Here is a 27883-nt window from a genome sequence, read left to right as displayed (position 1 = left end):
GTTGCAAGGTAGAAGGAACAGGAAGAGAAGGGAAGAGGAAGTGAGAGGAAGGAAGGAAGGAAGGAAGTCCCTGAGATTAGCAATCTACATATCAAAGGGATAGTGTCAGAGCAGTAGAGAAGGGAAGACCAATGGCTTGACCCCTCTAGCCCTCTGAATCACTAGTCTGTCCCCCTCTGTCATTGAGACATGAGACAGCGCAGAGTCCTTCACTTCCAACAGAATCATTAGCATGATAAGAGGGATACAGTCTTTAGGAATACAGATATAGGTCTTTAGAAATCTCCTCCCCCCATTGGCTAGAAGGAAAACACAGAGGCATGCAATGTTAACCTGCACAAAAACAAAACCAGAGAAGAGGGGCTGCTTCCCTCATGCTGCGAGTGTAATTCAAAGTGGCTTCGCACAAGATTTACCCCACAGCATGAAGACATGTGTGAATAACTCCCAGGTGTTTCTCAGTGATCCCACTTGTCTTCAGTTTCTGAGCCTCATGCTAAGACCCAAAGGCCAAGAGCGCTTTGGCAAGGCTCCTCCCTAAAGTAGTATTACCTGCAGTGGGGAGGGGAAGAATGAGCCCACTGAAGCTTCCAGGTGTCAACAAGCACAACAAAGCAGCCCTACCCAGTTCAGCTTTCTCCCAAATTGATTGATTGATTGATTGATTGAATGAATGAATTTATATACCGCCCTCCCTAAAGTGGCTCAGGGCAGTTTACATGAACACAAAAAACACCGTTAAAATCAGAAAATGTTTAAACCGGACTAAAATAAAAACTAGCTATCATTAAAAGCCAGGCTAAAAAGATGGGTCTTTAAGGCTCTCCTGAAGTCCTCCAGGGAAGTCCTCTCATATCCATGAGGCTCATGTCCCACAACTTAGGGGTGACAACCAAGGAGGCCTGATCCCCGGGTCTCCATCAGATGAACTGGTGGCACCCGAAAACAGACCCCTCTGATGATTTAATGAGTGGTGGGGATCTTGTAGAGAAAGGCATTCTCTCAGCTAGGCTAGACCTAAGCCATTCAGGGCTTTAAATATTTTGTTTGCCATTGCACTGCATCCTGTGGACATCATGAGCACCATAGGAACTGCTGAGTGCTCATGGAACTCTGTTTAACATAGTTGTGCCAGAGCACACATGTGCAAGTGGACAGCTATCTCTCCAAGCTGGCTGGTTACCTGATTTTTAAGCTCTGCACCCGTCGCCCCCACCCCCCAATACAGGGGTAGGGCAGAAGGTAACCTACCAGGAAGCACCCCTGGGCCTCTGAGTGCTCATTAGGGGGTTACATTGCCCCCCATCACCCAATTTCAGAGGTTCAGTCCTTAAAAAACAGCCCGGAGCCAGCTTATGGGGGACTTTCTCTCTAAGTCACAGGGAAAGTGGCTTGAAGATAATAATGCATTGGCTGACAGAGAGCATATTGGCCCAATATTCCTATGGGACCCATGCGATTACATAGCCCTACTAATTATCACAAAATATCAATATTCACTTTGCATATAGCACAAACAAAGCAGTTGGACATGAAAGTGTTCACCTCGTCAAACATTTGTGCTGTTCCAGTGCTCTTTGGTGCTCTTCCTCCCACCCTCAGCACCATTTTCCTCCTTCTTTGCCCTCATTGTCTTTGGCCTCACATGTCCTCACTGCTGTCAAATCCGACTGACTATGAAATTCACATAATTCTATTTACAAATATCTGTAACATCACCAGCAAACATCACTCTTTTCAGGAGAGGAGAGCTGGTCTTGTGGTAGCAAGCATGACTTGTCCCCATAGCTAAGCAGGGTCTGCCCTGGTTGCATCTGAATGGGAGACTTGATGTGTGAGCACTGCAAGATATTCCCCTCAGGGGATGAAGCCGCTCTGGGAAGAGCAGAAGGTTTCAAGTTCCCTCCCTGGCTTCTCCAAGATAGGGCTGAGAGAGATACCTGCCTGCAACCTTGGAGAAGCCGCTGCCAGTCTGTGAAGACAATACTGAGCTAGATGGACCAATGGTCTGACTCAGTATATGACAGTTTCCTATGTTTTCCTAAATCTCAAGGGTTGCCACAGCCAATAAGATTAAGTGGTAGTGAGGACAAATGAAGGCAAGGGCAGTGAGGGCAAAGAAGAAGGGAAAATCCTGATGAAAAGCAGCAGCACCCTGGAGAGCAAAACAAGTTGTTCTAGTAAGAATTAATCAGCCTACTTTCCTTTCACTGTCTCTTCATCTGGACTAAATTTGGTGCAAATCGAGGTCCACAAGTTCGGTCTCTTGCGCCTGAAGTGTTAATGTGTCCACCATCTTGGATCAGGGTGGTTGTCATCATTATAAACTGCACCATTGAGGTGTCCCTGTGTGTCACTCACTACAGCTGTTCCAGATTTGGTTCAAATTGGTTAGACAGTCCTCAAGTTAGTACACTCGCACCTCAAAGGTTTATGCACCCGCCATCTTGGATCAGAGTGGGTGACATCATGACAAACTACACCATTGGAGCATCCCTATGTGTCCATTCAGTTGTAGCAAATTTGGTTCAAATCAGTTAGACTGTCCACAAGTTAGTGCACTTGCACCTCAAATGTTTTCGTGTCTGACATCTTGAATTGATGTGGATGACATCATCACAATCTTAGCCGCTGAGGTGTCCCTATGTGTCCCTACAGCTGTAGCAAATTTGGTTCAAATCAGTTAAGTGGTTCACAAATTAACTCACTTGCACCTCAAAGGTTTATGGTTCTGCCATCTTGAATCAGGGTGGATGACATCATCACAGACTACACTACAGAAGTGTCCCTGTATGTCACTCACTACAGCTGTACCTAATTTGTTTCAAATCAGTTACAGTCCACAAGTTAGCCCACTTGCATCTCAAATGTTCACATGTCCACCATCTTGAATTGGAGTGGTTGACATCATCACACACCACGCCATTAGGGCAGCCCTATGTGTCCCTACAGCTGTAGCAAATTTGGTTCAAATTGGTTGAGCGGTTCACAAGTTAGCCCACTTGCGCCTCCAAAGTTTATGCGTCCACCATCTTGAATCAGTGTGGTTGACATCATCACAAACTATGCCGTTGAGGTGTCCCTGTGTGTCTCATTGCAATTGTACCTAATTTGGTTTAAATTGGTTAGACAGTTAACAAATTAGCCCGCATGCACCTCAGGTGCCATCTTAAATCGGAGTGGATGACACCACCACACACCATGCCATTTTGGCATTCCTATTTGTCCCTACAGCTGTAGCAAATCAGTTAGGCTGTTCACAAGTAAGCCCACTTGCACCTCAAAAGTTTACACATCCGTCATCTTGGATTGGTGGGGGGGGGGTGACATCTTCACAAACAACACCATTGAGGTGTCCCTATGTGACCCTACAACTGTACCCGGTTTGGTTCATATTGGTCCAGGCGTTGCAAAGTTGATGGGGAGGGACATCCAGACACACAGACATGGACACACACACAGAATGCTGGGTGATCTCATAAGCCTACTGGAAAATAGGCTAAAAAGCCACCAAACAGCAATGAAACCACAGAAAGAAGACCAAGAAAGAGGGTGCTGAGAAATCTACTTTAAAAACAATGGAAATGCATTTATGAGGAGTGCCAAAAAGAGCTAAAAATGGACGATGCTTTTCAACATCCTAAAAAATGAACATGAAACGAGGTAAGCAGTTTTGGCTCAGCCCTAGAAACTGCTCTTTATGCACACAGTAATTCAGAACGATAGCTTAGACTCCCATTGTCTTCCTTGCACAGCGGCAGCTAATAAAATTATTAAAGCAGCAGGGGACGACAGTTGTGGGCTCTTCATATTCATAAAACCCACAGAAGCTTTCTACTTCTTGAAATTATAATTAAAGAAACAGTAAAATTCAAGCTGGCTTTTTCCTAGATCACATTTTCTTTTTTAGACCGAGAGGAAATGGAGAAGGCCACATCAGGGTGACATCATTTGTTTCCCAAGCACCAATTTTTCCTTGAAATATGGGTCTGTAGGAAGCAAAAGGGGACCCAAACGAGACCCCCTCAGCTCAACTTTTTCGAGTTCACTTCCAAGCAGTGAGGTTCCTCCTGGCAGTTGCTAGCTGGTCTGCCATTTTCCCCCAAAAGCCTCCTCAGAACAACACTACATCATCATGTAGCATCTGGGAAACAAAATGGTGGCCTTTGCCACCAGTAAGCTTCTCCCTCTCAAAAAAACCCCTGCCCTTACCCCCCAAATCCCCCCAAATCTCCAGATTGCCCTGACCCCACAAATCCCCAAACTTCCCTTCTGCAGATATGGCACGCAAATGCAGGGGGGCACTTTGACTCAACCATAAGATGCACCCTGCCCTCTGCCTATAAAACTGCACGGGAGCCTTTCCCCAGGCAGCACCTCCACTGTTGTTCTGATTGTCAGAGCATTCACTGACCAGGTCCTTGGTGAGTGACAAAGCAGCCAACCCCACCATTACTGTGGCCATTTTCTTCATTTCTATTTTGAATATTATTTGTAATTTCTCTGGTGTCTGTACATTTCCCTGCCGTGCTCTATCAGTATTTGAGGGCTTATCAGAGCAGCTTTCTCTGTCAGTCCCATGAGCATTTAGAGGGGCTCTCTTTTCATCACTATATCTTCGCCGACAGTGTACTCCTCTCGGGAGCAGCTGAGTTTTGAATCAGATGCTGCTTGGACTTAGCACTGGGACTCAAGAGAAGAGTCACTCAAGGCTGTAGGGGGGATTCCTTCTCTTCCCCCACCCCACCCCACCCCACCCACCTGCACAGCTCAGGTCCAGATATCTCCACACATACCAGGAAGTCCTTGGGTTTTGCTTGATCTGGCCATACATACTTCTAGTTCAGGTCTGGGTCTTCCATGGCTGGGTCCACAACTCAAGTAGCCTTACTTCTGTGACTCTGCAGCCTCCTTCAGATATCTCTGCCCATCCTTGCACACCTCTGTAAAACAGGAAACCACCTTATCTGTTTGCCTGCACTTCTGACTGCTTCCCAGCCATTTCATTCCAAACCCTCTCGGCACAAACGTTTTGGCCCACACCTTGACTTACAACTGCTCTCCCGCCAGATTGGCCTTCTTGTGGGTGGGTGCCCCAGTGCTCCACTCAACTCCGGGTCTGGCAGATCTTGACAAGACTCAGGGTCCAGCCGGTTGGGTCCCAGAGGAGCTGGCTATCCGTCCAAGTGAGCCTGGAGTAGGTGCATAGTCCAGAGGAGGAAGGGCTTGGATGCCAAGGCAACAGGAGAGAGTCAGGAGGGCTAGAGGCAGATCATGTGGAATTGTTACGAGGCAGGGTCAAGATCTGAGGCTGTAGAAGAGGATCAGGCACGCCAAAGGGAAATGCCATGAGGAAAAATTAGATCCTTAAGAGATCTCTACAAACACAATGAAAAGCAATCACCAGTGCATATGGTTGGTGTGCAATCATGTACATTAGGACCAGAGAAGTGAAAGAGACCATGTGAAATAATAATGGAAATAATAATGTCAGAGAAGAGGATTATTTTGCAGACATACAACGTGTCCAGTGTGATAGATGCATCAATCCCTTTTCTCCCAATGTCAGTTGATAACATCAGCTTATATACCACATACATTCTGGAGCACCTCTTCCACAGCACCTCAGCAACTGGAATCAAATCAAATCAATCTTTATTACGGTCACAGACCAGCATTCAGCAACTGGAATGGGATCTGTAACATAATATGGCAAGTTGAAAAGGAAATACAAGATGAGTTTTGTTAGCAATAGATTGCCCCATCCAGAAACCAGCATCTTTCCACAGTGCAATTCAAAAGCATGGTGTGAAAGTCTGGAAGTGTTTATCTTTGGGTGGCTGGGGTGGTGAGAGTTATAATACAACAAAAGCCAGAAAAAGACCCATGACTGGGTTCACATATACCAAAACAAGTCACAAAAGAACCCGTGTATATTTCTGTTGTATGGAAATGTATTATTTTTAAAAATACAATATCTATAAGATATACTCTTAAGGCACCTAATGGCACAGCGGGAAATGACTTGCCTTGCAAGCATGAGGTTACCGGTTCGAATCCCTGCTGGTATGTTTCCCAGACTATGAGAAACACCTATATAGGGTAGCAGCGATATAGGACAATGCTGAAAGGCATCATTTCATACTGTGCGGGAGATGGCAATAGTAAACCCCTCCTGTATTCTACCACAGAAAAATCACAGGGCTCTGTGGTCGCCAGGAGTTGACACCAACTCAACAGCACACTTTAATCTACTCTTAATATAATTAAAAATATAAGGAATTATTAATTCAAGAATAAAACTAGTATCACCACAAAGTAAAAAAAATTAGGAATCTGTATACTGCACAGTTCCACCAGTAACTAGTCCATGCCTAGGATATATTTAGATATCCTGTTATCAATCTGTTCCAGAGAAAATCCAATGGTACACTCCCATTGTAAGTTCAGGAAGTGAAGAAGTCCTAATGCCAAAATAAAGGCTGTCTTGATGAATTCATCAAATACTTTGTGGTAGTTCTAGTTTTATTCTTGAATTAAGAATTCCTTATATTATTTTATTATATGAAGAGTATGTTATAGGTATTGTATTTTTAAAATATATTTTCATACATTAGAAATATACTTTTGGATTCTTTTGTGTCTTGTAGTTGTAATCCAACAGCATCTGGGGACTGGAGATGCGGAAGCCTTTCTTTATATAGGAACCCCTGCAAACGTGGTAAGTTGAAGGTTACAGGAACCACCAAGGAAAAGCAAAGAGAAGGAAGATATTCTGTGGTGGACAAATCAAATAAACACAGCAGAAGCTATAGGTATAAAGATTGCACTGCAGTATCCCATCCATTGGGGCCAATTCCTTTACGTTTGACACAAACTAATAGTAAGAAACACTCAGCTCCTCAAGCCACCTCATTCACTGCATCACAGAGAGCTTTTCAGAAATAACTGTCAAAGATCTTCTTCCAGTATATAAGTGCTTACATTGTAGACCTCATGGCCACCATTAGAGGAATGGTGAAATTGCCTGTGACTTTTGCTGAACTTGCACTATGCATTTTTCACATCGCACAGATGCTGAAGGATTGATGTTGCTGCAGACACAGACCAAGTAAAATCTATCCGTGCATCCAGGGGTGTGGGGGGAAGCACATATGAAGAATGGCCAATACTAATATTAGTAAAGATCCCATGAGTCAACGTTCTGTTAGGGTTGCCACCAAAATTCTGCAAAAGTGAAATCTGAAACAAATTGCAGGGTTCCTCCCAAGGAGAAATATCTGAAAACCTTCAAGGCAAACCAAGCAGGTTTCTCAGGAGCTAAGACAACTGATCGCAGCCCACCAGTGACAGAAGGAGGGCTGCAGGCCCACAAGCACCCTTCCTCATCCCTACACTTAAGGCTGCATCTCTCCCCTCCCTCCAAAATCCCTTTCTACTTGCTTAAATCTGTTCCAGAAGGTTGTACAATTTATACGGGGACTTCCCAGTGGTGGCACCTATGCTGTGGAACATCCTGATATAAGAGAACTCTTTGTGCTTTTAGACATCAGCGTTAACGGGTGCACAACTCAAATGTTCATGAGGGCCAGGATGAATCTTGACTGGAACTAAAGGGCCACAATAAATGGTCTAATGTGTTGGAAATTCTCTGTGGTGAGAGAATCCCTTTCTCAATATAGCAGAGTGCACAGAGGCACAACACAGCGGTAGATTAGTTAGGCATGCGTATGTGCTGAGAGTAAAGTAACTTGGAGCCAATTGCTAGTTTCAAATCAATATAAAAGGCATTTATTAAGGAACTCCATTCTAGATAGGAAAGTGAGGATTTAGGATCTCTAATCTATCTATCTAACTAGATGCAGATGGATTCTGCATCCTCTCTGCACATTTGGTGCAGGGAGAGGAACTTGCCATGTTGCAAGATAGGCGGGCAGGTAGCAAGAAAGAGAAGGAGGAAGGAAGTCCCTGAGATTAGCAATCTACACATCAAAGGGATAGCATCAGAGCAGTGGAGAAGTGATGACAAATGTCTTGCCCCTCTAGCCCTCTGACTTACTAGTCTGTCCTCCACTGTCTGAGGCAAGAGACAGCGCAAAGTCTTCAACTTCCAACATAATGACCATGTGAAGAAGCACAGGACAAGACACACACCTCTGAGATTCAAAACACTGCAGACTGAATAAAACTGACCGTGACCATGACTGTCAAACTGCTCTTTAACTTTGAGGAGGCTATGTTAGAGATGATTATTCAGAACCACAGCCAAGCACACAACGCCCTGCAAAAATCATCGCTCAACCCTCAACCACGCTCCTTTCCTCTTTGTGTCCCCCGCCATCTTTTGCTGTTCCAAGGGCACACGCCCATCTACCTCAGCTCAGCTCTTCCTCTGTGCAGAGTCCTGTCCTTGTTTGAATGGTGGCCCGGAAAGTGGGGTGGTGGTGGTTCTGCTTCTTTTGGGGAGCTCAGTGGTGGAAAGTGAAGGGAGGAACCCTCCCAGGAGAAAGGGAGAAGCCCATCCTTTCCTTGCCAGACCAGTATTTCCCTTACAGATGTGCAGAGCTCTGCAGAGGGCCCTTCAGGCCATCTCTCCCGCACATCCACCCAGCCACTGGCCAGCAGCTATGCCTTCTGCCGCTAGCCCTGGTCACCTCTTACCTCACCAAGGCAGACACAGACAGGGAAACATGCAGCAGCACAACATGGGCCAAGACAGAGTCTCTGCACAGAGGACTCACGCAAGCAGACCAACTGGCTGACCTGCCAAGAACAACAGGAGCAGCTTGACTCTAGGGCAGGGGTGGGCAAACCTGGTCCTCCAGCTGTTGCTGAACTACAGTTCCCATCATTCCTAGCCAGTTGGCTGGGAATGATGGGAGTTGTAGTTCAGCAACAGCTGGAAGACCACATGTACCTACTTCTGCTCTAGGGCATCCTGGCAGGCTACACAAAGTGTCTTGCTTCATTGCATGTGGTCCCCGGGGCCTTATGTTGTACACCCCAGGCCACAAACAACATTTATATGAAGTTTTTTTTTCCCAACAAGGCACCTTTGGAGAATTTAATATCAACTGTGTTGTTAGTATTGTAAAACACAGTACACGACCTGTGTTTGACACCAAGGGCCTCCAACTGTTACGGGGGCCTCAGGCAGCCAGTCTCCACCAGGATAGCTTATAGGGGAAGATGGAATAACTGTCCAGCATTGTTCTGCTCCACAGCGCCCCCTTTACGATGGCAGGAGGGGAAACTGCAGCCAATGAGCCAAAAAGGGGCCAGATGACCTGGGGAGCAGTTCAGACTTAGGCAGCTGTTCAGACTTAGGAGCAAGCCTTGAAGCTAGGACTTTTTACTGATTCATTATTATGTTTCTTCTTTCTTCAAAAGATTTTTTTAAAGGGTAGGAAGTGTGGTTTAATTTAATGAACAAATATAAAGAATTGCATGGCATTTTTGTTCAATTAAGATTGTCTTGGGAGATAGAAGATGTAGTTTACAAAGTCCTGGAAAGATTTGTCGGCTCAGTGCATGAAATGGAGGAGAATACTTTAAGAAATGCTGATTTGAACCACACACACACATTTTTGCCACCCCTTTTGCAGGCTGGGGGAAAAGGGGGGAGCTTTTCTTCACAACATTGTGTCATTGTTCCCTGGTGCATTCGGCGAGGGGGGAGGGGCGGGGAGTGCAGAGCCAGTTGCTGCCCTCAAGAAAGGCACAACATTTTCCGTAAAAATAAAAAAATAGAGAAAACTCCACTGGTAAGCCCTGGTGAGCCCCCTGAACGCCAACCCTTTTCTAGAATGTTGTGGTTGCCCAATTTGTCGAGAAGCGCCCTGCCCCAAAATGGCTCCAGCACCCCAGAATTCACCAAATATATTTTTTCAATGAATTTCTAGCCAGTAGTTTTTTTTAACTTCGTCCAAACACCCATTTTGCAGGGTGTGGGACAAAGTTTGTGAGTGGGCAAAGGAATAATGTATTTTTCACTCCGATTTTAGGATCATCTTCTGCAACTTTGTTCTGTCTCTAATTGCCACTTGACGTGAGTTGACTGATGACCGGAGACAGGGCATTTTGGGCTGTGGGGCCACGCCTAACATTCCATTCCCAAAGAGGTTTGCCTGGTGCTGTGCGTGTATTCTCTTCCATGCCAGGGGAAGCCCCTTATTTGGTTTCTTGCTGGTATTCCCTTTCATCTGCTGCTCTAGTTTCTTTAGTATTTGATATGTTCTATTGCTTGGTTGGTTGATTGGTTGGTTGTGCCATTGATCCGGTGTCGACTCCTGGCAACCACAGAGCCCTGTGGTTTTCTTGGTAGGATACAGGAGTGGTTTACCATTGCCTTCTCCCATGCAGTATGAGATGATGCCTTTCAGCACCTTCCTATATCACTGCTGCCCGATATTGGAGTTTCCCATATTATGGGAAACATGCCAGTGGGGATTCGAACCAACAGCCTCCTGCAGGTTGCTTTTCCCTCTGCGCCATGTACTCTTATCATATATTGAACTGAACGCCACTCCGAGAGCTTCAGCTGAAGAGCAACGAATAAATATGAAAAACACATAAAAGAAGCAGAAATAAATAAGCAGGAAGGGCTTCCAGTTGGAAAGGAACATTTCCATGCAGGCGTGCGCATCAGCACCTCTCTGTTTGAGCAATTAGGCACCATGAACGCAGCAGAGCCTTTGAAAGGTGAAGGCGGCAGACAAGAGTGAAATCTTTTCTGACAGTGCTTAATCCTCACCCTTGAAAGGCAGCCTGGAAATATATGTTCTCCTGCCCAGGTTACGCCTGCCGTTCACACTCCGCTTCCCGCTCACTGGCTCCTGGCACGCACTTCCCTCCAGCCCCTGCAGGCAGCAGCCCACTCGGTGTGACAAATGTGCCAGGGCAGTTATGGGGACTCACAGGGGCTGCAGAGACTAATGGGATGTGGCACCTGCAGAACAGCGTGTTGAATTGGAGGGTCTGCTCGCCGCCCAAGCCAGGCACTAGGAGAAGCCAGCTTCCTGCAGGGCCCGGAGCTCAGAGGCAACCACCAGGCTTGACTCCGATGCTGCAGGAGATGCTGAGCAAAGGGTAGAGGCTTCGCTTGACCCTGGGAAGTCCATGCGTGTCTGCTTGCATTTGCCTTGCTGGGCCCAGCACTGCCTTTGGCTTTCAGGCAGAGAGGGGTCCTTTGGGGTGGGGGGCAGCCTGGCTGAGTTTTAAAAATCAGTGGAGAATTTGGCTTTTCCCAGATACTCTGAAAATAATTAAAGGATATGCAGAGTAATCTGTGTCACTGCTTGGAATATATTCTAGTCTTTCAGAAAGACAGTTAAAATGAGAGAAAGAGATCAAGAAACTCCTAGTGGGCCTTAATATTAAGGATTTCACACTGATTCAAAGACAAATTGACCATTGATAGCCATATTATTAAGACATCACATTTAACTCGCTTATCACAAGAAGCAAAGTAAGAGCAAATGAATACAATCCTAGCTCATAAGCTTCCGCTCAGAAGTCACAAGCCCTGATTCTCTATACATAGTGCCAATCTGAATATGTGTACAGTGATTTATATTATATTAATTTTTAAAAAAAATAATTTACCTGTAGCCCCTTTGGGGGGCTTCCTAAAGGCCGTGGGGGGGGGTCTGCAAAGGTTCCCCTCCCCCACTGGCCTCTAGGGCCTCTCAGGGACCATTTGAGCATGTGCAGTGGCCATTAAAAAAAAAGATTTTTAAAAATGGCCGCTGAAAACAAAATAGCCACCGCGCATGCTCAAATGACCTCTGTGAGGTCTGGCATGGCCTAGGGCCTCACAGAGATCATTTGAACATGCACGATGGCCATTTTGGTTTTGGTGGCCATTTTTTAAAAAAATAATGTTTTAAAAATGGTGCCCCCCTTCAAGTAGCACCAGGGGCACGTGCCCTGCCTGCTGCACCCTAGATACGCCCCTGCTTCCATCCATCCCCATCATGGCCCAGACTGTCACAGCAACCACTCTGACACTAAGGAGGCAAGATCGAAACAGTAGACCAGGACCCAAAAGGACTGGAGTCCCCCAAAGAAGCTCCCTTGGGACCTGCGCTCCCTGGGATAGCATCCTCCCAAGCCCACTCTAGAGCTTGCCACTCCCACACCATCACACACACACACACACACACACCAATATCTGGATGCCAGGACTGACCACAAGCTCAGCAGGAACAGGCAGAGCAGAGGTGGCAGTGCCTGGCCTCAGAAGGTTGCCCCTTTAAGGCTTCCCCTCTCCTGGCAGATGGCTCAGCAAGGGACATCTGGGCTCAGAGGTACTTTAGGGCTCAGTCTGCCTCTGACTGGTCCTCCCGAGTCAACTTGTTCCTTGGGACCTCTCAAGGCCCTTCAGACAACCAAGCCAGGGCACACACACCCTTCCCTTTTGTTCTCAACAGAGAGGCATGCTGCCATGGCCATGGAAGATCTATTTAGCATTCATGGGCAGCAGCCATTGATAAGACTCTCTCCTCCAGGAATGTCTCTAATCCTCTTTTAAAGCCATCCAAGCAAGCGGCCATCAGGACAACCGGTAATGAACTCCACGAGTTAATTATGCGCCATGCCAAGAAGTACTACCTTCTTTTATCACTGTCCTGAATCAATGCCACAGCAGGATTCACAATATTTTAATATTTGCATTCATTTAAATAATATTTCAGAATTTATGCAAAAAGCAACGATACTGAGATATCTGTATCCCCATGCTTTAAGGCTAATCAGTAGATGGAAGCCTTTTTTCTTTTTCTACAGCCTTTATAAAATTTGCTTTAGGCACCTCCTGCTGAGTTGGCTTAGGAATATGGAAACGTAGCCCTTTATTTCCACAGCTATTTTCTGCCTCCCTGCACTTTGGCATCCCATGTTTGGGATTCTGATCCAGAAGAGCAACGGTGTGATTTTTGCAATGCAGATCCGAATCTCTGTTGCACATCCCATATGCATCCCATTGTGTCCCACAATTGCTGTGGCTGCACACCAGGATGCCCATTCAGAACCACAGATCTCTTTCTACCTAGAACGATGCAGTTCTGCACATGGCCTGCACACCTAGGTCTACAGATCCAGCAATAGCAGCTTCATGTGTGCTGATTGCTCAGGACACTTTTCTGCCACTGGGAAAGCGCAATTTTGCTTTTGGAGTGAAAAAAATTATAGATGTTTTCAAACTCCCTATTAAAAACCCATTTGGGGTTTCAAAGAGTCTAGCCAGTGGTTCTATAAGAACAAAGAAGGGCACGAAGAGAGAGATCACACTTTGGCTCAGTCTTTGGGTTTAGTAGAACAAGGGTCAGTAGACCTTAAGCTTGTGGGAACTTTTTTGTTTTTTTACTACAACTACAAAACTCGCCAACAGGGTTGATGGTTGTTACCTTCGAGTCGGTGTCAACTCCTGGTGCCCACAGAGCCCTGTTGTTGTCTTTGGCAGAGTACAGAAAGGGTTTACCATGGCCTCCTCCCACGCAGTGTGAGACGATGCCCTTCAGCACTTTCCTATATCGCTGCTGCCTGATATAGGAGTTTCCCATAGTCTAGGAAACATACCAGCAGGGATTCGAACCAACAGACTCCTGATCTCTAGGTAGGTTGCTTCCCCACTGTGCCATTAGGTGGACACCAACTGGGACCAGGTGCTAAAATAGTGGCTGTGCAGCAGGGAGCCAATTACCCCAAAAGCCATACACTAACCTACATATACAAGTACAAATCTAGCCAAGAGAACACCACTTGGGCTGCACTGTTATGCAGCTCCAAAATGTGAGGTCTTGTCTTGTCTTTGGGGAGGATAAATGTTACTTTTTAACACTAAGAACTAATTGTTCCTAGTTTTAGATACTTTTGATTTAAATATTCTTGTCTCATCATCTTGTTTGTGTTAAACCCATGGTTGTTTTTAGTGCTGAATATTCTTAATATTGTCTTAAATATTCATGTCTTATTGCCTCGCTTCTTTTAAACCCATGGTCTTTTGATATCATCATTTTTAGGTCTAACTCGGATGTCTTGCCGCTGCCTTCCTTTTACCCCTGTGGTGTCTTGATATGACCCAAATAGGTTTAAATCTGTTATATTTCTGCCCTATTTTTAGACCTGTGGTGGTTTGATTTGGTTATTTTTTTTGGTTTAACTTACTGAGGCTATTCACACAATTGCAGAAAATCGGGCTAGCCTCTGCTAGCCTGATTTTCTGCAATCGTGAGGTAACCCGCTCAAGTAGCCGCAGTCCCCCCAGTCCCCGCCGGCTCCGTCACAGAGCCGGCAATCATGTGAGCAGCCGATCCGGCCACCCAGGGCTTCCGCCCTGCTCATGTGTGGGGAGAGCAGGCTTAGTCCGCTCTCCTCGCTCAACTTCGCAAACTCACTGATTGTGAGACCCGGCTCACTGTTTTATGTTTGCTCTGTTTTTAAATCTGTGGTTATTTGACATGGTCATTTGACTAATAAATCAAATTCTATTCCATTCTATGAGGAACATAGGTAGCTGCCATATACTGAGTCAGACCCTTGGTCTATCTAGCTCAGTAATGTCTGGCAGCGGCTTCTGCATGGCTGCAGGCAGGAAGTCTCTGTCAGCCCAATCTTGGAGATGCTGCCATGGAGGGAACTTGGAACCTTCTGCTCTCCCCAGAGCGGCTCCATCCCCAAGGGGAATATCTTACAGTGCTCACATGTAGTCTCCCATTCAAATGAAAACCAGAATGGGTCCTGCTTAGCAAAGGGGACAATTCATGCTTGCTCACACAAGACCAGCTCTAATCCATTCTAAAGAAAAAGCGACGTCTTACAAAACTTCATAAATTCTAACACAAAACTCTAAGCTAGCAACGAATTTGCAACCATCTTTTGCAGGTGAGAAACACCAGCACTGAAAATAAGTGATTAGCATATTATTACATTGTACAGCTGGGGAACATTGAAATTCAGAGGTACTGAACTTGTCCAAAAGTCAGGCAAAGGCATCGTTCATAGGACTGCAGCCTGTTGGTCATCCCTGTTAAACAGTAAGGAGCCAGAAACCCTTGTTGCTGACCCACTAGTCAGGAAAATTGTTACCTTCCAGTAGATCCCGCAGTAATTTCTACCCCTTCTTGTAGTAGAGGACTTGCCCCATTATCTGCTGGAATACAACTTCTGTGAGACTATAAGGATTCAAGCAGCGGTTCCCAAATTTAGATCCCCAGGGCGGCAGCGGGTCTCCAGATAGATCGATAAATAAATAGGAGAGAAGGGGAGGAGGGCTCCAGTGATGGCTGTGGGATTGCACAGAAGTAAATGAATCATGATTCAGTTCAATGGGCTTCCTTTTAAGTAAATGACTGTTCTCTCTCCCTGCCCTTTGCCTTGTAGAATTTATTATTCATTTATTTAACATATTTGTATAGTGCCCCAAACGCAAGTCTCTGGGTGGTTTACAACAAAACAATAAAATCAACAAATAAAACGGTTAAAACATTACAACAGTTTAAAATTCAAAAAGTTAAAACTATTAAAAATCATCAAACAATTAAAACATTATGTAATTAAAAGCTTGGGTGAACAAATGTGTCTTGACTGCTTTTTTAAAAGTTGTAAGAGATGGGGAGGCTCTTAAGCAAGTGGGATTGCACAGAAGTAAATCATTTAGTTCAATGGGCTTCCTCTTCAGTAAAAAGTGCGCGAGAAAGGGTTGGATTCAGAAATCTGCTCAGCTGTTCTCCTCTCCCCTTCTGTGTTGACAAGCTCAAGTTATGCTGGAAGCAAACAGAGGAGGAGGAAGTTGTGGGATCTGAGGGGAGGAAAGGAGGGGAAAGCTGAAATTTCTCCCTGCCTGTTTCTCTCCCTGTGGCAGAGGAAGCAAGAACTGGTCATACTGCAGAACACTACAATGCATCAAATGCGGGGAAAAGGCTCCCTACAACAGAAAAATGCAGCTACTTCCCTGCAGTGCATCTATCTATCTATCTAATTTGTACACCACCCCAAACTTTCATCTCTGGGTGGTTAACAATAGCATAAAGCAGTTAAAAACATATACAGAAAACTTAAAACAATTTAACAATTTAAAAATAAACCAGAGATTAAAACCTAAAAAAATTTAGGAAGCTGAGAAAGCTTGGGCGAAAAGATGGGTTTTCAGGTGTTTTTTGAAAATTGCCAGAGATGGGGAGGATCGTATCTCAGCATGGAGCGCATTCCAGAATCTCGGGGCAGCGACCGAGAAGGCCCGTCTCTGTGTAGCCACCAAACGAGTTGGCAGTAACTGGAGACGGACCTCCTCAGATGACCTCAATGAGCGGGGGGTTCATAGTGAAGAAGACACTCTCTTAGATACCCAGAGCCTAAGCTGTTTAGGGCTTTATAAATTATAACCAGCACTTTGAATTTTGCCCGGAAACCTATTGGCAGCCAATGTAGCCCCATCAGTAAAGGAGTAGCATGGTTTCTCCAAGATGACCCAGAGACCAACCTGGCTGCTGCGTTCTGAACCAACTGAAGTTTCCGGACTACGTACAAAGGCAGCCCCACATAGAGCGCATTACAGAAGTCAATTCTGGAGGTTACCAATAGATACACCATTGTATTGAGGTCGCTGATCTCAAGAAACGGGTGCATCTGGCATATCAGCCGGAGCTGATAAAAAGCACACCTGAGAAACCAGGGAGAGGTGTGAATCCAGAAGTACTCCCAGACTGCGAATCTGTTCTTTTTGGGGAAGTGTGACCCCATCTAGAACAGGTAGATCAAAATCATCTCTAGAGTTCTGACCCTGCACAATAAGTACCTTCGTCTTATCTGGATTCAGCTTCAGTTGATTCTCCCTCATCCAGCCCATTACTGCTTCCAGGCAGGCATTTAGGGAGGATATGCCAGCCCCTGAAGACATCGACATGGAGAAGTTTAGAATGTTGTAGGGCAAAAATGCATCATTAAAATCTGAATCAAGGCATGGGAAATGTGAACGGCGCCCTGCTGACAACGCAGTGACACTGATGTGGAAACATAGGCAATATGGAGGGGCTCTTAGAGGCTACGTTGTGAGTACATTGCAGCGTGTCATCTGGAAAATGCCCAGATGTTTTTCAATTCCAACTTCCATCTTCCCCAGCCACAATGCCTTTGGGCTGGAGATGATGGGAGTTGTAGTCCGATGACATCTGGGGATCCAACTTTGGGAACCCCTGGAGTAAAATATATTGACCATGAAACTAACCATGAAATCAGTTTCTATAGTCCAGAAGGTAGAACTTCAAGTGAGTAACAGAAATCCTGTTACTCTGAGAGATTCAAGCAGGAGCAATTTTTGCTAAATTAGCAGCTAAAGCTAGAAGGAAAATGGGGGAAGTTTTATGGGTTTTTTGATGGAATTCTTGCAAAGTGTGATATTTTATTGTTTTATGATTGCATGCTAATAAACGGTACTTGTTCTTTCCTTTTTCCTTTTTGTTTTTTGTTTTATGGCTGGGAGTATCTCTGTAGGTGGTTATTCTCTGCTGTATGGAGCAGAGCAATCCTACACGCCAGATAAAGTAAGCTGGCTGCCATTCCACAGGTGCTGCTTATCTGGGGGTAGCTAAGTGGGAGGATTTTCATTTCCTCCGAGATGAAAAAACAGATGCAACAGGACAGGAAAGCCCACTATGTTTCTCTCAATGCACACTTAAGGGCTGCTGTGACATTAGCAGCCAGGAGACCAGCCATCTCTGGAAATGGAGGCTCCTTTAAGCCATCATAGCTAATAGCTGGTGTCAGACTTGCCCTCCGTATTTTGTCCAAGCCCCTTTTCAATAGGGATGTGCAAAACGTTTCGGATACAAAATGTTTTGTACCCAAAACAGCCTGTTTCGGGTGTTTTGTAGACAAAACAAAACACCCTATTTCCAGATCCAAAAGTTTTGTATACAAAACAAAACGTCCCTGTTTCAGCTACAAAACGTTTTGTTGTTTCAGACCTCCATTTTGTGGTGATCTCTGAGTCAGTCTCCATTTTGTGTTTGACATCTCTTTGAATTTCCCAGCCTTCCAGCCTTCTGATTGGTGACCTAAATCATGGGCTGACCTGCTGACAATTCCCTCCTTGTTCCCCATTGGCTCTTTTGCTTCTTGCCCCTCTTTACTGACCCCACATTGGCCAGGGGAAGGGTTGCTAACCTATGGGGTGCTGGGTTCTGCTGTTTCTGTAGTGTTCTGAGTGTAGATTCTCTGGTAGCATATGAGAGTGGATTCTTGTTTTTCACTGAAAATCTCATATGCTACCAGAGAATCTACAATGAACACCTCGGAAACAACAAAACCCAGTACCCCACAGGCTTGTGGGTGTGGGGGTGGTTGGCACCCTATGTGCACTACACAACCCCTTGCTTTGGGCAACCCCAGTGCCCCCCAAGTGGAATTATGGGGCTGCTGAAACCTCCATTATTCCCCATGGGAGAAATCTTAAAGACACGTAAACTTCAACAAATCACAAAAGATCAGCCCTTTGCCCAATTCCTTTGAAATAATTCTGGAAGTTTCCTTGCCCCCACTGGGCACTACCACCCACCACACTCTGCTCTGGGTCATCCCTTTCCCCTTGATTTGAAGCGATACATTTGCTGGAATCCCCATTATTCCCTATGGGAGAATTCTTAAAGATGTGTAAACTTAAATCAAATTCACAAAGAAAATCAGCCCTTTACCTAATTCCTTTGAAATTTGGGTGGTAGCTTCCACCCATTGGACACTACCACCACCACCCATTCCTTTTACCCTGGGACCCTTTTTAAAAATCCAAATCAATTCAGATTCGGATTCAGATTCGGAAAATTTGGCTACAAAACAAAACAGGGCTCATTCAGATTCAGAAAATTTGGGTACAAAACAAAACGGGGATGTTTCGATTCGGATACAAATCGAAACAAGAAAATTCCAAAATGCACACCCCTACTTTTCAAGCCGTCCAAGCTAGTGGTCATCATCCAGATCCAACCTATAATATTTTGCTGCTTGAAACAGAGCACCAAACAGCACCCCTCCTTTCCCTTTTCATTTATTTTCCCCCCTGTTAAAATCACACCTCCAGTTCCTTCTTCATTTCAGGTTTTTTCTCCTTCCGAACAGTAAATGAAGCCCCTGAGAATGTGCCCACAGTCTGCTGCATTATGCAGCCGGCTTGCTTCGTGGGAAGGGCACCCCTCACCATCACCACATCTTGTGGCAGCAAATTCCTTCCATCATGGGTTCTCAGCCTTCGGTCCCCAGATGTTGTTGGACTACAATTCCCATCATCCTCAGCCATCATGGCATAGGCTGTGGGTGATGTCATCCAACAACATCTGGGGACTCAAACTTGAGAACCGCTGCCATAAATTAATCATGCATTGTTAATCATGCACCCCACCCCACCATCAACTGCATTTCAACACACTTCCCCAGCATTCGATTGGCCACTCCCGTAGCGGTTAGTAGTTAAAGAAAAATAAGGAGGGCCATTTGTTTGGTTACCACTTGTCAGTGCTGGCTTCCCTCAGCCGTGATCTACATCCATCTTCAGGCTATCATTGCTGCGCTTTTGATCTTGCTAATGAACGAAGAACCACTTGATAGACTAAAAGGGCAAATGTATCACCCACCAAGGAAATTAGCTTATCTGTCCCAGCTGGTGAGCAGCGCAAAACTCGATCACAGGAAGCAGGTGATGTGTGGAGAATCAGACAAGAGACAGATTGATCCTTTGCTTTCTTTCTGTCTTTCTTTCTAAAAAATTCCCACCTGCGGGTTCCTCACCTTGCCGGCACTCTTGTGAAAACAGGAGATAAAAAGACCCAGGGAAATCTGCAAAAGGTTGAGTCACCTCACTTCTGAACTTTGCAGTTCCCTTTACAGAAAAGAGCCAGCAGGGAAAGAGCAACGGCCAGGCACATGGAAGCCAGGACGAGGTGGCATCTCAGAGATGCCTGAGAACAGCCCTGGCCCAGGAGAGGAGAGCTAGTCTTGTGGTAGCAAGCATGACTTGTCCCCTTAGCTAAGCAGGGTCTGCCCTGGTTGCATATGAATGGGAGACTAGAAGTGTGAAAACTGTCAGATATTTTCCACTCAAGGGATGGAGCTGCTCTGGGAAGAGCAGAAGGTTCCAAGTTATTGCAAAATAGGGCTGAAAGAGACTCCTGCCTGCAACCTTGGAGAAGCCACTGCCAATCTGTGAAGACAATACTGAGCTAGATAGACCAATGGTCTGATTCAGTATATGGCAGCTTCCTATGTCCCTATGACCAGTGCTATTGAAGAAGAGGACCAGAGCATGCTTGCTTCCTCCCTTCCCCTTCCTCTTCACCCCATTTGCATATCACACCCCCAGTTCCTTCATTTTCTCCCCTTTCCTAATAGAAAAGGAAGGAAGGGGGTGAGGAAAAGCATCATGGTGCCATTTCATCTTCCTTCTCTGTATGCCATCCACGGGAGGCTGTTGGCTGGGCAGCTGTGCCACCTCTGAGAACAGGCCCCTAATTTGCCTCCTGAAGCACCTCGCTTTGCCCAGCTTCATGACAGAGCAAGCCCTGTGGGAGAATGACGGTAAGAAGATGTCGACAAACAGAGGGCTTTAGAGGGCAGGAGAGGAAAGGTTGTCATTGAAACAAGGTATGGAATGTTCGGAAATTTCCTTTTAAAAATGAATGGTGGGTAAAGACTGTTGGTAGGACAGGTTGGTTAGGCAGGGACTGGTAGGGCAAGAAGAAAGAGCTCAGTGTGGGAGCTCCTGAAGGAGACTGGGGGAGTGTTGGAGATGGAGTTCCAGTGCATCAACCTTTTGTGCCTACTATCCTAATGACCACGAGGGGCACTGGGAGTGGAGGTAGTGAGTGAGGGTCTCCTTACCTGTCTGTACTCTATGACCCCAGGACTGACTCTTCCGCACTTCTTCTGCTGAGTCACGATCTTTCCCTTCCTCCTAGAGAGCAAATGGAAACATGTCTCTCCCTCCTTACCTATTCATGATGTAGTCCTTTAGATTAGGTTTAGGTCTTTCCTGTCCAAGTGTACTTCACCAATAAATACTTAATATTGAGTTCTGCAAGGATCTTGAATGTTTTCTCTAAATAGCTGCAACAAGGAAACCATCCTCTGCTACCCATGCTGTAACTGGAGGGTGTGCTCATTCCTTAATGCTCTGCTGTTTTGCCCACTGGGGTAAAAATTAACAACCTCTAACAGGGAGGGAGTTGCTCAGGCTGTTTTGTAGGACATCTTTTGTAGGACAATCCCCTGCTACCTGGGCAAAGAGGCACCTTTGCCATGGTGTTTCTCTTTATTTAGCAGGGGGAGAGTAACTGGCCCTCTCCACCCCCAGCACAGTACCTCCAGTGATTGTTGCTGGTGTCTATCTTATGTTTCTTTTTAGAATGTGAGCCCTTTGGGGACAGGGATCCATCTTATTTATTTATTATTTCTCTGTGTAAACTGCCCTGAGCCATTTTTGGAAGGGCGGTATAGAAATAGAATTCATCATCATCATCATCATCATCATTGGGATTCATCATTGATCAGAGACTGTAGGAGACCAGTGGTGAACTAGGACAGTACTCTGGGTTTGGAAAGTCTGGGGTTCAACACCAAGTTTCCCAAATAAGACAATATACACCTGTCCTAGAGCATTTAGCAAATGTAAGGATTATTTGCGACATGAAGGTCTGCATACTCAGTGTTGTTGTGCTTCACAAGTGAACAAAATAACAACATTGCAATGAAGTTTATGTGCCCTGCTTAGCAGAGATTATGTTATCATTTTAAACCGATAATAAACTTGTTCTTCAGTATTTTACAATTCATACTTTTGTTTCTTCATATGTAATGAACATTTATCCCTATCCTGTGCTTGCAAGGCTATGTCCCTAAGAGGATATATTCACTAAGAGCAGGGTAAAAAACCTTATCATATATATGGTGGCAGCCTAAGATGAAGCCCAAGCAAAAAAGGAAGAAGAAACTTAACGTTTACCATGAACGTGGCAATCTGACTGGTGGAAAACAAAATAAAAGAACACACATCCTTGAATTTGGGCGGCAAGGACACGGAAAACTGTATTTTTATTTATTTATTTTTAAATGGTTCCTGACATGTGCTCTGCTCTTCAAAATGGTGTCCAAAGTTGAGAACCTAAAGCAGAGATTGGATTACCACATTACTAAAGATGTGGTTGGTTTACCATCGTCCCTAGCCACAATGGCCATGTGGCTGGGGATGATGGGAGCTGTAGTCCAACAACATCTTAGGACCCAAGGCTGAGCACCCTTGATCTGGAGCAGTATCCTTCGTTGTAAGGCCCAGGAGCCACTGGGAGTCCCCATCAGCCCTTAGTGCGGCCCCCTAACTACGAATACAAATGCAAATATGACAAATATTTAACTAATTGTTAAAAATTGTGACTAATTGTTTATTGGGCTGTGTGATGCTTTGGCCAAAGCTGCTGAATACTCTGCGCAGTCCCCCTGGCACCATGTGGAGGCAACTGTTCCCACCGTACAGTTCTGGGTTGTGCCCGGTGCTCAAGGGGATCTTTAAAGGAAACAGAGCCTTCGTGAGCTCTGCGCCATCTTGAAGGGGCATGCAATGGGCGCTGGGAAGTGTAGCCCTTCCCAGTGCTTTTGTGCTAGAGCTGTTTAGAGGGGACTCCGTCTCTCGTAAAGGGCCCTCCCAACACTGTGGAAAGTGGAGGACTCTGTGGAGGTCAGCACAGTGGGAAACTGCCAAAGTGGCCCCCACTTGAAAAACAGTGGAGATCTCTGCTCTAGAGTTTTCAAGAGACAGAACCCCGGATGGGAGTGATGCAGATAGAAGCAGTCTTGGTGCTTGAGGGTTGGGGGGATGTTTAGCCCCCCAAATTCAAAAATATCTGGCAGAACTGTCTGGAAGTATATGCATACCAAGAAACAGACAATCAAGCCCTCCCCTTTACACCATTCGCCCATCTTGTAGTAAATAATAATAACAAGAGTAACAATAGTAGTAGCAATAAATAAAACCACTTTATTTGTTAGCTGCCCCATAACAGATCGTTCTCTGGGCAGCTCACAGCACAATGTTAAAAAAAAAAAACCCATAAAAAATATATAAAACACAACAAACTAATCACAACAAAAAACAAAATACAATACAAAACCTTTCAAAAACCTTTTTAAAAATCAATTTTAAAATCAATTTTTAAAAGCCTGAGTGAACAGAAAGGTCTTCATCTGGTGTCTAAAAGAACAAAATGACAATGCCAAGTGAGCCTCACTGGGGAGGCTATTCCCTAAACAGGGTGCTACCACTGAAAAGGCCCTCTCCCTAGTAGCTGCCCTCTTCACTTCCTTTGTCAGGGGCACTCGGAGCAGATACGTATTACCCCAGCAGTGACTTGTACAAAAACATACCCTCAAAACCATAACCAAACATTAATTGAATCTGCATAGATGTATATGTACACATGTACACGTTTTGGTGTGAAAGGTTCATTTTAAAAGTGGAGCCGAGCATAAGCTCCCACAAATGCAGGGCACAGATAGGAAGTGTACTACTGTACATACAATTCTGCCTCCATCTCAAGCAGGGGCCTGCCCCCATCAGCTTACTGGTAAAGACTAAGCCTGCAGAAGCCCAGCTCCTTTTTCTCTTCCCTGAGGAAGAGCCTGGTAGGACCCCTGGAGTGCATGACAGAAGGCCAGATGGGGCAGGGAGATACACCCAGCAAACAAGGCAGTCAAGGCTTGGAAAAAGCTGTCAGGCATGGAACATGGAGTATTCCCAAGCGGAAGAGGGACTTCTTATTTTGTGATGGATTGTTGATCCAAGCATTGATTGACTGCTGTGATCCTAATGAATGAGGTGGATTCAATGCAAGCACTTCTCACTTATCCTTCTGTGTCATAAAGCAACTGATGGCGCCTTGCTGCACCATGCACAGATGTTTCAAGCAACTGTCACTTGTCAAGGGCTCTTACTTACCCTTCATTTGCCCACACCTTTTCACAACTGTTGTGTGGCACTCATTGTGCTGTTTGTGGAGAACAATGACCCACACTCTGAGATCACAGCAACCCTGTGCGGATAATTGTATGCGGGGCAGAGATCAGGGTTGTTCCCCATAGCTCCACCCTTCTTGCTGTGACAGATCCCCATGCACTTGAGATTCCACCTGCACAGTCCCTATGTATGCCCATCCCCACATGCGTAGGCTTCGTATGTGCCATCTGTGCCCTTATTTTGTTTAGGATATGGATTGTGTGCTTGGAGTCTACACAAATCAGAATGTATGTGCCTTGTAGGCCTGTGTGAAGTGGGAACGCTTTGCTTGGGGAACCACTATGGTGGTTCTAAGGGATAGCAACATAGGAAGTTGCCCTACTGAGTCAGACCCTTGGTCCATCTAGCTCAGTATTGTCTTCACAGACTGACTGTGGCTTCTGCAAGGTTGCAGGCAGGAATCTCTCTCAGCCTGATCTTGGAGATGCTGCCAGGGAGGGAACTTGGAACCTAGATGCTCTTCCTAGAGTGGCTCCATCCCCTGAGGGGAATATCTTGTAGTGCTCACACTTCTAGTCTCCCATTCATATGCAACCAGGATAGACCCTACTTAGCTAAAGGGACAAGTCATGCTTGCTACCACAAGACCGGCTCTCCTCTCCTGATGAGATGTCCCTCATCTTCTTTGGTCTCACTGTTGCAGGGAGTGGGGTGCTGGTTTTGCAGGGGGCTGCAAAAAGCTAAATTGACCCTTAGCCTAATTAAATGCCATTTTGCTTCTGTGAACTGTTGCTTGGAGCTGTGAGAGAATAAAAGATAGAGGGCTGAATTGGGAAATGGGACTTTTTGTGTGCTGAGCTTTCAGGGCTAGAACCACAAATAGAAGGGGATTTTTGTCAACAAGAAGCATTTCAGTACTGAAAGCACAAACAGGTGGTTGGCCAAACAGATGCTCGCTTGCAAACTGCTTAAGCTTGAAACCGCAAGGAGGGGACAGAGGTGGGGGACTTCCAAAAGAGTGCCACGTGTGTATGATAATGTCTGGTCAAACAACTTGTTTGAAATAGCCAATAGCATTGCATTGCTTTGCAAGAAGGCAAACTAGGTGGGCTTGTTGTTTGTTCGTCAAAAGGTATAAAGGTGTTTGCAACTGCTTGTAAAGTGTGTCATCTCTCTCTTGGCATTGAGATGGACACCCGGCCGCTTTTGTTCAGCTGAATAAAGACTGCTGTAATATCTCCTTTCTGGCTCTTATTAATTGGCTTATTAACAATAGGAGTCCAGAGTCACTACCCTACCAGGCTAGCTGGTAGGCCTTTTGGCCTTCCCCGGAATTGGGCCTCAACAGTTTGCTTCGAGTTGAACCCCCCCGGCAGCTTGAAGCAAAACTTTACCCGCTAGCCCTCCTCACCCCTGTTGGGAATTCTCTCTGGTAGGAGAAACACTTTTTCATTATAGCAGAGTGCACAGAGGCACAACACAGTGGACTTTAGTTAGGCATGCATGTGTGCTGAGAGTAAAGTAACTTGGAGCCAATTCATAGTTTCAAATCAATATAAATGGCATTTATTAGAGAACTCCATTCTGGATAGAATTCATTCATTCTCCATTCTCTCCATTCTCCATTCTCTAATCTAGCTAGCTAGCTGGATGCAGATGGATTCTGCATCTCTGCACACATGGTGCAGGGGAGAGGAGCTTGCATGTTGCAAGGTAGGAGAAATAGGAAGAGAAGGGGGAGAGGAAGTGCGAAGCAGGAAGGAAGGAAGTTAGTCCCTAAGAGTAGCAATCTACATTCCAAGGGGATAGTGTCAGAGCAGTAGAGAAGGGATGACCAATGTCTTGACCATCTAGCCCTCTGATTCACTCGTCTGTCCTCCACTGTCATTGAGACAAGAGACAGTGCATAGTCCTTCACTTTCAACAACCCCCACCCCTCCCACTACTTATAGAACTGGCAAGCATCAGGAGGAAAGGCCATGTCTTTGCTCTCTCCTGAGAGGGAGCATAAGCCACCTTCCATAGCATGACTTTAAAAGGGATGGGTTTTAAAAAATCTTTTCTCAGTCCCAGGAAATAGCACAAGAAATAGTCCCAGGAAATAGCACAGGGGTTCCTGGGATTTATTTATTTAGTGTATTTGCATATCACCCTAAACTCAAGTCTCTGGATGGTTTACAACAAATGCAACATGATTAAAACAATCAAAACTTCCAAAGTTTTAATATGGCCTTTTGAAGGCCACAGCCATTGGTGCAGCCTCAGAAAAGGCTCCAGATCCCAGGATCACCCACACCATTTCCCAGGGCTGCAAAGGAAAAAGTTTTCGTATCATGTTTAAAGTCAAGCCATGGAAGGTAACTGCTGCTCTGTTGCAGAGGGGAGTGAAGAGAAAGACCAGTCTTTTCTCCTTGCAACTACAAAAAAACAAGCAGGGCGGGGGAAAATGGCAAGGATGCTGTGTATGTAATGAACAGTTTTTTATTCAGTGATGAAACCTCTTGCCTTGCCTGATGCATTTTGAACTTTAAAATGTTCTTCTTCAGAGGTAATAACAGGATATTCTTGCTGATGTGAGATGCAAAATTCAGTAAGCCAAAAACCTTTGGTTTAAAATGAGAGTTAAGATGCTTTACATTTTCACTCGTGCTCTAAAAAGAATGGAAATCGCAAATTAAGGTGTCCATCTTAACTTCCGTGCCATATAAGCTGTAAAGACTTTGTTCAGTCTGGTATATGATGATGGCTTTAGAAATGAGGCTCCATGCACCCACATTTTGTCTTGGTCTTTCAGTTGGACATTGGGCTGGGGAGGGATGCATCCAGGCATACATTTAACAGGTGCAGTTTCCCTACTCACTTCCTAGAGATGCCCCTGATGAATTTCTGCCTGGTGCATCTCTGATCAGGACAAAATATAGGTGCATGGAGCCTCATTTCTAAAGCGATCATTGTATACCAGACTGCACAAAGTCTTAACTTCTGCACCATATATGGTGGGCACCTTAACTTGCAATTTCCATTCTTTTTAGAGCATGAGTGAAAATATAAAGCAGCTTAACTCTCATCTTAAACCAAAGGTTTTGGGGTTACTGAATTTCCAGATTATGTATTTGTTTGTTTGTTTAAACATATTTTTATACTGCCCAAAACGTATGTCTCTGGGCAGTTTACAACAAAATAAAAATAGAAAATAAAATATTAGTTAAAACAAAAAGTTTACAACATTGCAACCATTTAAAATTTTTAAAACAATATTTTAAAACAGCATTAAAACCATTAAAACAATATTAATTAAAAGCCTGGGTGAACAGATGTGCCTTTAAAGACTTTTTAAAAGCTGTCAGAGATGGGGAGGCTCTGATTTCACTAGGGAGCGCATTCCAAAGCCTCGGGGCAGCAGCGGAGAAGGCCCGTCCCTGAGTGGCCACCAGACGAGCCGGTGGCAGCTGCAGATGGACCTCTCCAGATGATCTCAGTGGGTGGCGGGGTTCATAACCAAGAAGACGTTATAACCAACACCTTGAGGCAGTTCCCATGATCAGTGGGAAATGCCGAAATGGGGTTAGCAAGGAGAGCGGGCTTATCCCGCTCTCCCCACAGACGACCCGTCATTCAACTGCAGGCAGCCAAACTGGCTGCCCACACGACTGCTGGCTTCGTTACAGAGCCGGCGGGGGCTGGAGAGTTCGGGGGGCATGAGGCCCCCAGAAGCTCCAGCATGCCCTGCACAAGCACGCAGGGCATGCTGGAGAGACCCCCGAGCCAGGAGGCTGCTTTTTAGCCTCCTGGTCGGGGGTCTACCCATGAGTTGCCGTGGCGTGCAGCCGCGCCGCAGCAACTCACGATCAGAAAGCCCAGGTTAGCGGAGTGCTTGCTCCACTAACCTGGGCT

At 45.5% G+C, this 27883-nt stretch overlaps 1 long non-coding RNA gene across 1 annotated transcript in view; it reads right to left on the bottom strand.

The window, feature by feature from the left end:
• The window catches only part of LOC128328510 (uncharacterized), a 47024-nt gene that overhangs the window by 5825 nt on the left and 13316 nt on the right, over positions 1-27883 (bottom strand). The window contains exon 2 of the long non-coding RNA XR_008309263.1: positions 4797-4943. This is a non-coding gene — a long non-coding RNA (uncharacterized LOC128328510). The remainder of the gene's footprint in view (positions 1-4796; positions 4944-27883) is intronic.

This window comes from Hemicordylus capensis, chromosome 5, assembly GCF_027244095.1.
Source record: "Hemicordylus capensis ecotype Gifberg chromosome 5, rHemCap1.1.pri, whole genome shotgun sequence".
Classification (NCBI taxonomy): domain Eukaryota; kingdom Metazoa; phylum Chordata; class Lepidosauria; order Squamata; family Cordylidae; genus Hemicordylus; species Hemicordylus capensis.
This window is presented reverse-complemented; position numbering and strand designations above follow the sequence as displayed.